At 41.9% G+C, this 13,789-nt stretch overlaps 1 pseudogene; it reads left to right on the forward strand.

Moving 5' to 3' along the window:
- The window catches only part of LOC128842467 (FRAS1-related extracellular matrix protein 1-like), a 97,132-nt pseudogene that overhangs the window by 72,470 nt on the left and 10,873 nt on the right, over positions 1-13,789 (forward strand).

The following is a 13,789-nucleotide window of genomic DNA, read 5'->3' on the forward strand; positions in this document are numbered from 1 at the left end:
TAAAACCACCATTAAATAAATCATAGATTCTAAATTATGACCCACTTGGATATGAGAGAGAATCTCTTCCCACCCCCCCCTTCAAAACTCTTGGAGAAAGGGAACATTAAAAAGTATGTGCAAGCTTCTACAGCCCTTTTACACCATCCAGGAGGTGTAAAGGAGACGGAGCCACCTGCAGGAATCTTCCCCAGTATAAGCAGTTTCCATGGGCTGCTGTAATAATACCCCAAAAGCTGCCCTGAGCTTGGGCTGTGGCAGGGAGGGAGGGGGTGTATTCACAGCTGCATGCTGGCTACTCTTAGCTGTGAAATGGCTGTTAAGGGGCTGTAACTGCCTAACATAGGTTGGAGTATCCATGGGGCCAATCTAATTTATGTTGGGGATCAGACCCAGAATATGGAGGGCACAAAAGTTGCTTAAAGTCCCTTTGCCTCGCCACTGGTGTGCCTGCACCAAGCACAGGAACAGAGGGTATGTCTACACTGCAGTTAGACACTTGCAGCTGGCCTATGCCAGCTGACTTAAGCTCATGGGGCTCGGGCTATGGGGCTGTTTAATTACAGTGTAGATGTTCGGGCTTGAGCTGGGACCCTCCCTCCTTGCAGGGTCCTAGATCCTAGGCTCCAGTCCGACCCCTAATGTCTACACTGCAGTTAAACAGCTCCTTAGCCTGAACCCCTGAGTTTCTGAGCTTGAGTCAGCTGGCACAGGCCAGCTGTGGGTTTTTAATTGTAGTGTAGACGTACCCTGAGTGACTAGCCCTCTGGATCTAGGACCTGCCTGATCATTTTTATTACATTTTTTTCCTTTATATTGTTGCTTTGACTTTGCTGTTGCTCATGCTGGTATAACTCCATTCATTTCAATACAATGACTTCTGATTTGCACCAGGGGAAATTAGTTCAGAATCAGGCTTACTGTGACTGTTACCTAGTTTATATTCTATTTCCTCTGCCTTGCATCAAGTGTTGTCACTTACCCCTTTGCAGAGTGAATGCAGAAAGCACACAAGGTGCAAGGTGTGACGCTGCACTCCATAATGTTTTACAGAAATATGCTTATGAGTGTGAATATATTGTGACTGGAATATGCTTTATGCAAAAGGTCTCTTGTAAGGTATCATTACAAATCTCATAATCTACTGAGTGTGTTCATCCTATTTGTATGTATGTATCATACTTGTATCTGAAGCTAGAAGTATAAATATAACTCTGAGGTCCTATTGTAATTTTGCAAAGTGTGGGCCATTGATGGTGGTTTAGAATCTCGATGGCTCCCATTGACTAGGACAATTGGTTGTAAATGGTCTGTTTACTTGCAAGCCTTCCTGGCTGCGTGCAGGCCAGCCCTGGAAGAATGAAGGCTGGGGTCTCACAGGACATGTGAACATGTCACCTGATACTGGAATCCATCTTAAACCTGGTGCTTCTCCATTTAGAATGAGGGGCAGGGACCCAGAGAGATGAAAGATTCCCGCCTTGTGCAAAAGCTATAAAAGGGGGTGGAACAGAACATAGTGGGTCCCAGTCATGAGAAAGCCCCTGCTTTTCACCTAAGATGCCTGCTGGAACTATCAAGGACTGTACAGGGGAAAGGATTGGGCCCGGACTATGAAGGAGTCTAGTCTGTGAAAGAAGCTTATTACCTGTAAACAAAAACAACGAGGAGTCCTTGTGGCACCTTAGAGACTAACAAATTTATTTCTTAATGTATTAGGCTTAGACTTGCCTATTTTGTTTTATTTTGCTTGGTGATTTACTTTGTTCTGTCTGTTATTACTTGAAACCACTTAAATCCTACTTTTTATACTTAATAATATAATATATGGAGATATACCTATCTCATAGAGCTGGAAGGGACCTTGAAAGGTCATTGAGTCCAGCCCGCTGCCTTCACTAGCAGGACCAAGTACTGATTTTGCCTCAGATCCCTAAGTGGTCCCCTCAAGGACTGAACTCTCAGCCCTAGGTTTAGCAGGCAAATGCTCAAACCACTGAGCTATCCCTCCCCCTAAAATCACTTTTGTTTATTAGTAAACTCAGAGATTAATACCTGGGGGAGCAAACAGTTGTGCATCTCTCTATCAGCATTATAGAGGGTGAACAATTTATGAGTTTACCCTATATATGCTTTATACAGAGTAAAACAGATTTATTTGGGGTTTGGGAGTCTGGGTGCTGGAGATAGGTGACCTGCTGAGTAGTTTTTGGTTAAAGTCTGCAGCTATGGGGGCATGGGATCAGACCTGGGTCTGTGTTGCAGCAGGCTAGTGTGTCTGGCTCTACAAGGCAGGGTTCTGGAGTCCCAAGCTGGCAGGGAAAATGGGCTCAGAGGTAAATTCAGCATGTCAGGTGACAGTCCCAAGGGGATCTCTGTGACCGAACCCGTCACACAAGGTAGTTGATAATTCCAGCCCTGTTTCTTTTGGAAATGTTTTTTTATTTAAGGCATGCTATCAGTAATGCAGAGGAGTTGTGCAAACACCATCCACTCTATGCAAATGTACAGAATCTTTTAACTAGAACTGCTAAAACATCTCAAAATTTTGAAATTTCAGCAAAGCTTTTCTTCAAAATTTTGATGGGGAAAAGAGATCGAAAGGAGCATTCCATTTTCTAACCAGCTCTTCCTTTAACCTCATATTTGCAATTACTTTTTATGAACTATTTTCCTCCCTAAAAACATCCATAAAATGGAACCAATTCACTGGTGTCTGTGGGCCCAATTCCCTTGAGCTCACTTGAACTATGTTTGCTTTTGCCCGTGAAGAATGGTTCCCCAATGTTTTGTATTCTAGACCAAGACTGTTAGCTGGTGTAAATCAATAGAACTGCATTTATTTCAGTTGTGCTAGGTCCATTTTACACTGGCTCTTTGGCTTTATAAAGAAAGTTCATAATGCTGCTGCTAAGAGTCTCCTTATTTTGTAATGTGCTTCTCTGTCCAGAACATTGTGTGTGTTTGTGTGAGTGATTCTTTTGGATTCATTCAGTTGTTTGGTTTGGTTTCCATGGAGTAAATCCTGGTCCCTCTTTTACAGGTGTGGAGTGCTTTCTGGCAGTGGAACTGGTATAGTTCCTCTAGACATGGTGTGTGTGTGTGTGTGTGTGTAATTAGAGGGGCTACACAAGGGATGCACACACACTCCCCATGTGCCACAGAGCTCAATTCCACATCTGCACCCATCAGCAAGTAGGTGTTGTGAAAGGCCAGGGGCCTCAGTCCTTCTTTTGAAAATTAAAATCTTTTGAAACTGTAAAGCCCTAAGGGCTAAACTGTGTCTGTAGGCCCCGTGTTGAGCTAAGGGTGCTGTGTGAGGTGCTTTCCCTCTGCCCTCCCCCATGAAGGAGTAACTGTGCATGGCATTAGGACTCGGACACCCCAGGAATTGTGATTCCTTCTCTACTTCCCCCTTGCTCTAGGGCAGTGGTTCTTAACCTGGGATGCACGCACCTCCTAGGGGGTGCGAGATGCCCTTTCTGGGGTGTGAGACATGCCAGATTTTTTTAGAAGGTAAATCATCGAAAACACACATTAAGCACAGGCATGTAAGTACAACTACTTTGTTTCATCAAACCTATGTATGTATTAACATTATACATTTTTTAACGATTACTAGAATATGCAAACAAAAATACATCTAGGTTTAAAGAACTGACCTACTTCAATGATTTTTGAAAAGGGGTGCGAGAACATATTTTGAGAACCAAAGGGGTGCAGGCTGCAGCAAAGGTTAAGAACCACTGCTCTAGGGAGAGTAGTAGTTTGTTTCTGGCCTGTACCAGCAGTGAATTCTGACAATCCCATGGTCCGTCAGCAGCAGTGGCCAGTGAGGAGAGGGATGGTAGAGCCAAGACTCCATCTCTCTCTCTCTGCCAGTTTTCCACCATCCTGTTCTGGGAGCAGCGGGGGAATGCAGCACCTACTTACTCCTACTCATGTCAGATGAAATCCTGGTCCTATTGAACTCAACTTCAGTGGGGAAGGAATTAACCTCCGGAATCAAAGGCCATGTCTTGATGGGTAAATGGTGTTTTTTCCCCAATCATGTTAGCTCAACAAGGCCAGCTAACCTAACTTCAGATGTATTTACCTGCATTTTAATGGGGTTTCTTAATCACGTTAAGCTATCTTGAGCTAAAATGATTGAAAAATATGCCTTTTTTCCTACCCAGACATACCAAAGTGTGGGTAGCTGATGCAGAGATGTGAGCAGCGTTCTTGCTTTGTGCTATGGGTATGTAGTGCATGTCACACTCTGGCTCCAGGTAGCTGCTAATTGTTATTGCTATACATTTTGTGTCACTTATGGAAATATTGCCCTGTTACACCCTTACCGTTATATGAACTGTGCTGTTATGGAATCAGCCAATCAGCGTTGGGCGAGATTACAGCATCGTTATTAGGAGTAGAGATTTCACCAGCCAGAGTTAGCAAGACTCACCACATTTAGCATAACACACAAGTAATATCTGCGCTCCTCCTATGTGCTAGTCACACACTCCTATCCACAAACATGGCTTCAAATACCATAACTGCATTTATGACTCAAGTCTTCCTCTCTACTAAAGACCTGTTCTTCACCCCCTATCCTCTTGTGCATCTTGGCCTGTCTTTTTGTCACCCACTCATGGATATTCAGCCAACAACTTCAAGCTCAACACTGCCAAAAATAAGCTTCTGATTTCCCTCTTCTTCCTCTCTCTCTCCCTCATGAAACTTTCCCCTTCTCTGCTGTTTCTCTGTCACCATGGATACCACCACCATCCTCCCTATCATGCAAGCCTTCAATCGAGGCATAATTTTTGATTTGGCTCTTGACTCATGCTACCAGGCCATATCCAAGTCTAGGCACCTCTGCCTACATAACACTTCAAAGATTCAGCCTCTTTGTCTGTCCTGCCAAGCCTCTTGTCCAAGCCCTGACCATCTCATCCCTTAACTAATGTAGTCTCCTCCTCTCTGGCCTGGAAGTCAGCCACATTGCCACTCCAAGTCCATTCAGAATGCCGCTGTATCTTCTTGACGTGCTGCTCTAACTGCATCAATTCCCTCTGTGTGTTTCTCTACTGAAAAAGCCTGATCACCTTATCTCTGCCTTTAGGATCCTTTTACTATTTGCCCCTGCCCTATCACTCATGTTTACTGTCTTATCACACCATTGACTCCCGCCTTTGCTCTGCTAACGATTTAGCCTCAGTCGCCAGCCACTCCACTTCTCTGAAGCACCTTCACCCTCATACAGCCACCACCTTATCCTTGTTCAAATCCCTCCTTAAAACCTACTTCTGCTGCGACACCTACAAATCATTCCTGCCTGGCATTGGCTGGTCAAGTGGCGAGTCAGGACCTCTATTATTCTGCTAAACCCTCTCCCTTATGTTATCTCCTCTCCCTTCTTACCCATGTCCTGTCCGTCTGTTTTGTTCACCTGCCCTGCCCTGTCTTTCATCTAGGCTATAAACTCTCTGGAGCAGGGGCCATCATCTTTGCTATTTGTCTACTTGGCTCTGCTTGTCAGCACAATTGGGCCCTGACCCCTGACTGGGGTTCCTAAGCACTATTGTAACACAAATAAAGTAATGATAAATAGCCCTTGATCTACACGTATTAACAGTGAGCAGCCTAGAAATGACTCACCCAAAAACCGATTGCATTTAGAGAGACCTGACATTTTCCTATATCTGCTCAGACTACAGCTAATATTTAGGTTCCCTCTATTGAAGATAAAATCCAAATACTAGCCTGGAGTTGCAGTGGTGGTATAGCATTGTCAGTTCCACATTCACGGCTGGATTTGGCATCCCCTCAATAAATGGAGGCTGATCACACAAAAGAGATTATGTGCTAAGTACCTGTAGCAGAGGGCATCGTCTGTATGGCTCTTCCACCATAGGTGATTTAAAATGGGCACACTGGGTTATTGTGGGGAGGCATGGGGGAGAGAGAGATGCCTGCTTTTCAAGAACGAAGGAGTTAAAAATCATTTTTAAAAAAACCCTGTGCCCTAAATTAATTTCTGCTGGTAATCTATATTGGGTTAAATAACTCCTCATTATTCTTCAACACAGCTGAGGCTTCTCAAAATGTTTATCTTGTTTTGTAACTGGTACCTTCTGGCATGTTCCAGTGCCAACTCTCCTAGCCCTTGCTATATTTCATTCTCACTATTTTTGGAATGGAGCTGCTGGTTCCAGGTGATTTAATAAATTGCTTCTTTTTTTTCCCTGTGTTCCTTTTAACTTACCCATCTGCTCAACACATGCGTAACTTGCAATCTGTCGGCAGTTTGCAGAAAGACAAACTGTCAGAGCTGCGTGCATTTGACAACTTTGTTCCCAATTAGATTAGTGGTAATTTTAACAGATTTCAGGGCAATCGAAAAAAGGGATGACATGTTATTAAAGCATCAATTTTGACAAACCCGAGCACATACAATTTCAGTGTAAATTATTTTAAATGCTTTAATTAAAGTGGTGAAAGATTTACCCTTTTAAGCAGGAAGTGACTGCAAGACAAATATAAAGGGAAAGTGGATAACAGAGTTTCCTAAATGGTTTATGCTGCGCATGGCAGTCCACCAGTCACCACCACCATAATCTATGACTGTAATGTTGGAGGCATAGTTAATTATTCATAGCCTCCTCTCTGTAGCAGATGTGATTAAGAACATGAAGTGCAGTATTTAGAGATCTAAGCACTACCTATGAAAATCTCAGCTCAAGCCTCTTTTAGATTAGAAGCTGTCAGAAAACGGCCTGGGAATCTAAAATGGTGGATATATTTGTAAATATCACCCATTTGCTCTTTGTTCTGCAACCCCTCCTGTAGTACAGATGCCCAAGCCCATGAGTGGAAGTGAGTGGTTATCTGGAGCAAGCATTGCTTTTCCTATATTTGAGGACATGTTACCACCTTCAGAGCCCAGTAAAAGAATGCAACATATATTATTTAAACTGAATACAGCACTCAAAATTCATCAGTACCAGAGTGCTTATACCATATGTATAGTACACTTAACCATTTAAACAGCTTCATGAATTATGACACCAATCCAGCATTCTTCATGCAACAAACCTCCCATTGGCTTTACTAGATGATTTTCACAGTAAGGAGTGCAGGACCCATATGTTATCCAGCCATAGTGTGTTGTTGGACTAACTGATTTGTTCTACTAGAAGGAAATAATCCCTTAGTTGCATCATCTTGGTGGCTGGAAAATAATGTGCACACATTTAGCTGTACCCATGTGGATGCTCAAAACAGGGGGCGGGTTGGGAAGGGAACAAAGGGCTCCCCACTTAAGTGTTTTGCTGAATCAGAGCCTAAGTCTTCGAGGAAGATCTCATTGTTGGACAGCGAAAAATATAAAAATAAAGAGCTGCATTCTTGTAGAATTCTGCATTGTTATTTGTGCCTCTTATTTTTCATTGAAAGTTTAACGTTCATTCAGATGTTCTTCAGCTTACAGACCTGGATAGACCATTAAAAAACCTTACTTACATAATTACCAAGCACCCACACAGTATGGTCATCTCTGCATGGCAGAGACTGTCTTGTATTGGGGCCAGTTTACACAGATGGATATCAATAACATGGAAGCGTACTACAGACACAAATGGGGTGCTGGGAAAATTGATAGATTTTCATTTGTAGCTATTGACAAAGTCAATCATGGTTTTCTGGTCAATGGGCAAATGAGAGAAGAGGCAGTGGAATTTACAATATAGGTAACTATGGTTATTAAATGTAGCTATCTCCCTTCTGAAGCATCTCTTAAATTAAGAAGTATCTAATAAAAGACCACTAAGTTCTAACTAGAGCTGTGTTATTAACAGATTTTTTGGATTGCAGGCAAGTCTGAAATTTAAATAAACAGTTTGGGGTCAAATTGAAAATGAACCTTTTCGAGAATTGTGGCAAATCAAAATTCAGAAAAATCCTTTTTGAGTCAAACAAAACTTTTCATTTCAACAAAATCAAAGCATCTTGTTTTGATTTTGACCATTTTCAACCTTTTTGATTGTTTTTAAAAAAAATTAAAGAAAATTTTGAAATGAACAGTCATTTCTAACCAAAAAAATGAAACATTTCATTTTGAAAATGTCAGAACAAATTGTTTCAGTATTTTTCAGGGTTTTTTTTCCCAACTGAAATAATTTGTCAAAATAGACACAAATTTATGAAACATTTTTATGTTGCCAAATCTGCATTTTTTGCCCAAAAAGGTTTCAGACAATTTTTTTTGCCCAGCTCTAGTTCTAACTATGAGGGAGGAACAAACCATTTGCTTTTTTTTGCCTGGAAAACTTACCTCCTTGATACCATTATTTTTCATTTTGATATAGCTTTACACTTTTCAGTTCAAGCCAAGAATTGCTGAAAATCTTGTGTGAGAGAATGTTTCCATGAAAAATCTGGGCCAAAAGTGTAGGCTCGAGAGGCTCAGATATATTGAAAATCATGTGAATTTGAAGGTGCTTCTCTGAATACAATGGAGCCATTAAAATATCTGAGAGCAAATCTCTATTAACTGCATCTGAAAGTACGTACCAAGCCCAGTGGGCCTCTTAACTGCAAAATACTGTAAACTGAAATAGCCAATGTTCATTAACTGATTAGTAATTAACAATGGTTATTTCTAGGGCATGACTTAAAAGGCTTATATAGAACAAAAACTAATTTGTGCTGTTTGCCAAAACTTGGAGCAAACAAACGTTATTTTTTTTAAAGTGATTTGATTTACTTATTTTATTGTGCATTTACCTCTGAGCCTCCTGATTTTGATTTACACTGCTGGCAAAGATAGTATGAAATGTTTCTTGTGGTATTTCTGACCCAACCAGGTACTGGAAATCTCACAAGACTATTTGATTTCTCTACCAAAACTGTTCAGATAAGCAAATCAGGAGTATGAACGCTTACCAGTGGGAAGCAACCAAAAGTTTTTAAGATTCACCCCTTGAGTGAACACTATCCATTGTTTTTCTGATACTCCACATTGTATAGTCTCATTTTGGTTGTTGGGTTTAGTGTGCAGGTGCTGGGTGGCATTGATGGCCTGTGAGATATAGGACACCAGACTAGATGATCTGGCAGTCCCTTCTGGCCTTAAACTCTATGGCAACTGTGAGTTTTTCAGAAGAAACTACATCACTACATGGAGTTTGTTCCAAGCTATATAGATTAGTAATGGGCATACACTATAAAGTTCAGATCTGGATTTGAACTTTGCCAAAGTTTGGAGGGTATAAGATCTGGCTAGTCCTACATTTCTATGATCCTATGATTTAGGAGCAAAAGACCAATTAACTTTCATTGAAAATCCTTTGTCTCTTGATTGCTAGAGATATTCATCTTTATTCTCTGTAATCTAGAGTATCCTAATTTCCTTTCAGTGTCATTGGTATTTTCTGATCTTCTTGTAGATAACGTGGACAATTGACAGTAATGTCATCTGAGATTTGAGGTGCTGGATATTGAAAAATTATAGGTACTGTGAGGTTTGTCTGGCTAACATTTCAGCAACAAATGAATTGTTTCTTGTTCCTTATCTCTCTCATTTTTATCAGTAATTCAGAATTCCATAACAACTGAAATGTGTATGATATAGAAAAGCAGAGTTCAACATTTTAGAGAGTAGAGGATCAGATTCCTAGCCAGTGTAAATCAATGTAGTTTTACTGACTTACTGGAATTTATTCCAGTTCAGTGAGAATCTGGCCCAAAATCTCCAGCTAAAGGTTTGTAAACCTTCTGGTATAAATTCAAATTCTGTAGCTTGCTTGCAAAATAAAACACTGTACCTTTAAACGTACTCCTTACTGTGTGTGCATACTTAACTGCTTATTCAGAGCTGACAGGTTTAACATGTCTGGTAAATCAGTCTTCACAGTCACCAGAGAGAGGCACCTCTGGCAAAAGTTCAGAAGTCAGTGTTTTGGAAAGATTGGTTTGACCAGCTCTCAAGTGAGAGCGAATCCCAGACCAAACACAGTCAAATCTTAAACGACATTTAACCACTGTGATGCTGAGGCTTGCTGCTGTTGAAATGCCTTCGAACCTCGAGAAATATTCACCCATTTAAATCTCAGGTTATATTTATTGTGATTTAGCTTTTCTATTTGTTTGTTGTTGTTTTAAAATCCTAACTCGATATCTCATGAATTATTGGATAGGCTTGTGCCAGAAATTTTAAAAATATGCCTTTTACACCTAGACATTATAATAAAGGTTTTGTCTTACTTTTCAGAACATATCTCCATGATTGCATCTTCAATACTTATTGTTAAGATGCTTTCTTAATTCTAGTTGGTGTCTTAAATAGTCACTTGGCAGACATGTTTTCATCCAGATTGTTTCATATTTAGTTCACAAAAATAAAAAAAAGGTATATAAAGAGTTAATAGGAAGTAGCGCCCAAATTGCATATTTCTTAAACTCATGGCCTAGTTTACTTATCAGTTGTCATAAGATGTCATGTGGGGAACCATCATTTAAGAATTGCAGAATGCAGTCAGTGAAGCAACTAATTAGTTGGACAGTGGCATGAAGGTGTACATCCCAAAGGAGTGCAAATTATCAGAACAGGTGAAGAAAGTTTTGCTAGATCAGTATCTCAATGGTATAAAACTCAGCACTTGACTGAATTACAGTGACACAGACTGTGTGGGCAGCTTTGTTCCTTTTTTATGGACTGTACACTACAGGGGATTGAAATACCAGCATTTTCCTTCTCTAGACTTTTTTCAGAACGAAACTACCAGTTAGCTGCATGCTTGAAAGAACACAACCCGAAATGTACAGGAGTTAGAATAGCTGAACATTTCTTGATTTAAATTCTGTGGCTTTCTTCCTCCTTTCTACACTGTAGTTTGCTGCTCTGCTCTCATCCCTTCTTCACAGTTGTTGCAAGAATCAGTTTTCCTTGTTACTCATTTAGGCACCAGAATTAAGGAAGCAACACCAGGATTACCTTCCAGAGGCAAAGGATGAATGCATATGTAGTACATTGAAGAGAGATACAGCTGTCTTTTGCCTTCTTGTCCCACTGACCGCTGCTGTGCCCCTGAGTGGATCATCGGCAGCTGGGATGGAGCCTGGGAACTCTGGATCTAATTGCATACGCCTCTGCTGCCTGAGTTAAATGGCCCAGCTCTATTAGCCAAGGTTGTAGCCAAGGCCCAGTGACCATTAGAGGGGGACCACATTGAGTTACACAGACCTCTGCTGAATCTGTGCTTCTAGGGACTAGCCCAACCACGGCTGTCTCCATGCACAGCACGGTGGGGGAAGCTAGTGGAAGTGAATAGAGTAACTCCCCACTTAACGTTGTCCCGGTTAATGTTGTTTCGTTGTTACTTTGCTGATCTATTAGGGAACAAGCTCGTTTAAAGTTGCGCAATGCTCCCTTATAACATCGTTTGGCAGCTTGCAGCATTCTCTGGAAGAGCAGCCCCTCCGTGTGGGGATTAGAACCAGGGGGGTCAACCCCCGCATCAGCTCCCCTAAATTCCCTGTAAGGTATGTGGCTTGGCAGCTGCCCAGCAGCAGTTCAGCTGTCCCTTCCCCCACTGCCGGGCTGCTCCTGCCCTCGAACTGCTCCCCGGAGCTTCCTGCTTGCTGGCGGAGGGGGGGAGAGGGATGCTGATATCAGGATGTCCCTCCCACTCCATATCCCCTCTCCACAAAGCAGAGGAGGGGGACAGGGCTCAGGGACAGAAAGGAGGGCACTTGCTGGAAACTGTTGCTTCCTGTCTGCTCTGCTTAAAAGGGCAACATGCTTGAAGTGGGGTCAGCGTACTTAAAGGGGCAATGCACATCTCTCTCATTCATGCACGCACCGCCCAGCACTTTGGAAAGTCAGCACCTGTGCAGCCGTGCATGTGCTGTCAGGAGGAGGGAGTGGTGCGCTCCAGCCGGATAGCGTGGGATCATCATCATGTTCAGTTTTTGCAGGGAAGTGTTTGTAGTTACTGCCCTGCATCTATTGTGTTTCCTCCCTCCTGCCTCAGTCCATGCTGTTTTGTAGAGTGTGAGGCTACATTAACAACAGCGTAGTAACCCATGAGGGCTCAGCCGAGTGCTAGTTCATCATTTAGCAGCAAGGCATTTCCTGGGAAATATTCCACCCTCTCATACTCCACCCTCTCAACCAAGCTTCACAATCATTCATTGCTGTGTACAATATTAAACTGTTTAAAATTGTTTAAAGCTTATGCTGTATATGTATATAATGTCTTTTGTCTGGCGAAAAAATATTCCCTGGAACCTAAACCCCCCATTTTCCTTAATTCTTATGGGCAAATTGGATTCACTTAACATCGTTTTGCATAAAGTCGCATTTTTCAGGAACACAACTACAACGTTATGTTCGTCATTCATCTGACAAAGTGGGTATTCACCCACAAAAGCTTATGCTCCAATACGTCTGTTAGTCTATAAGGTGCCACAGGACTCTTTGTCAATGTTAAGTGAGGAGTCACTGTACAATCTTTAGCTGCTTTCACTTGCCGTAGCTTCCCCATGAGGCTAGCAGGGAGACAATTTGGAGGAGCCGACCTGGCTCTCCTGCTTCACTACTCCCAGGTCCAGGGAACCCAAGCTACACAGAGCTTCCACAAAAAAGATTCCACAGGGATAGGAAAAAAGGGGGAGTATGATGCTGGATCCTCTCTCGATGTGGACATGGAGTGGGATGGATGACTTTAAAGGGCTTTGAAGTTTATGAAAAGTGCTAAATCTGCCTTTTATTATGAATAATGATCAGCTCTGTAGTGAAGTGATGGGGAAAACCAGGGGACACAGCAGGGTACTGTGCTTCTAGTTGACTTTTAAAAACATATAAATAAAAAATGATTGGACATAGTGTTTTTAAGAATCCTCTTTAAATCACCACATGAAGATTTTATAAACACTGTACAATTTCTCCTCTCCTTCCCTCATCCCACACACAGTGCACAACAGGTCAAGCAACATGACAAAATCTCTCCAACACTCCAAGTGAAAGAAAGTCTGACCACCATACAGAACCTGAAAGATGGCAGGCTTGGAATTCTGATTACGGCTTGCAATTTGAAAGTCACAGATGTTGACAACAAAGATGAAGATCTCACCTCAAAGTTCAGTGGCCTCCTTTCTTTGGGTATCTGGAAAACTCAAAAACAGGTATTTGATTTGCATGTGAACTCTTAGCTGGAGGGATTTGCAATGGATAAATCAAACAGTATTTGGAATGGGAGTAATCTGGTACTGTTATTTCAGTATTTATTATTTTACAGTACTCCAGTGTGTTATAGATGCCTCACAATAGGGATAGCTCAGTGGTTTGAGCATTGGCCTGCTAAACCCAGGGTTGTGAGTTCAATCCTTAAGGGGGCCACTTAGGGATCTGGGGCAAAATCAATACTTGGTCCTGCTAGTGAAGGCAGGGGGCTGGACTTGATGACCTTTCAAGGTCCCTTCCAGTTCTAGGACATAGGATATCTCCATTTATTTATTTAATCAGAAGCTCTGGTCCCTGCCCTGAAGACCGTATTATCAAAGGCCCTGATCCTGCAATTATTTATTCACATGTTTAATTTTATGTGGTGAGCAGTCCCACTGCTTAACATTAAGCACTTCCTTGCAGGACTGGACCTTATTTCAGGCATGACGCAAGCAAGGAGATATTGCTGGTGGAGGAAGGAAGAGGGACCCTCAATAAAATGCTGTGGTTACTCAGCAGGGGCTAGTGCAGAGCTCAGTGGAGTAAAGGGATTTTGTTTATATCATTAACACAAAGAGA

Source organism: Malaclemys terrapin, chromosome 8 (assembly GCF_027887155.1).
Source record: "Malaclemys terrapin pileata isolate rMalTer1 chromosome 8, rMalTer1.hap1, whole genome shotgun sequence".
Lineage (NCBI taxonomy): Eukaryota > Metazoa > Chordata > Testudines > Emydidae > Malaclemys > Malaclemys terrapin.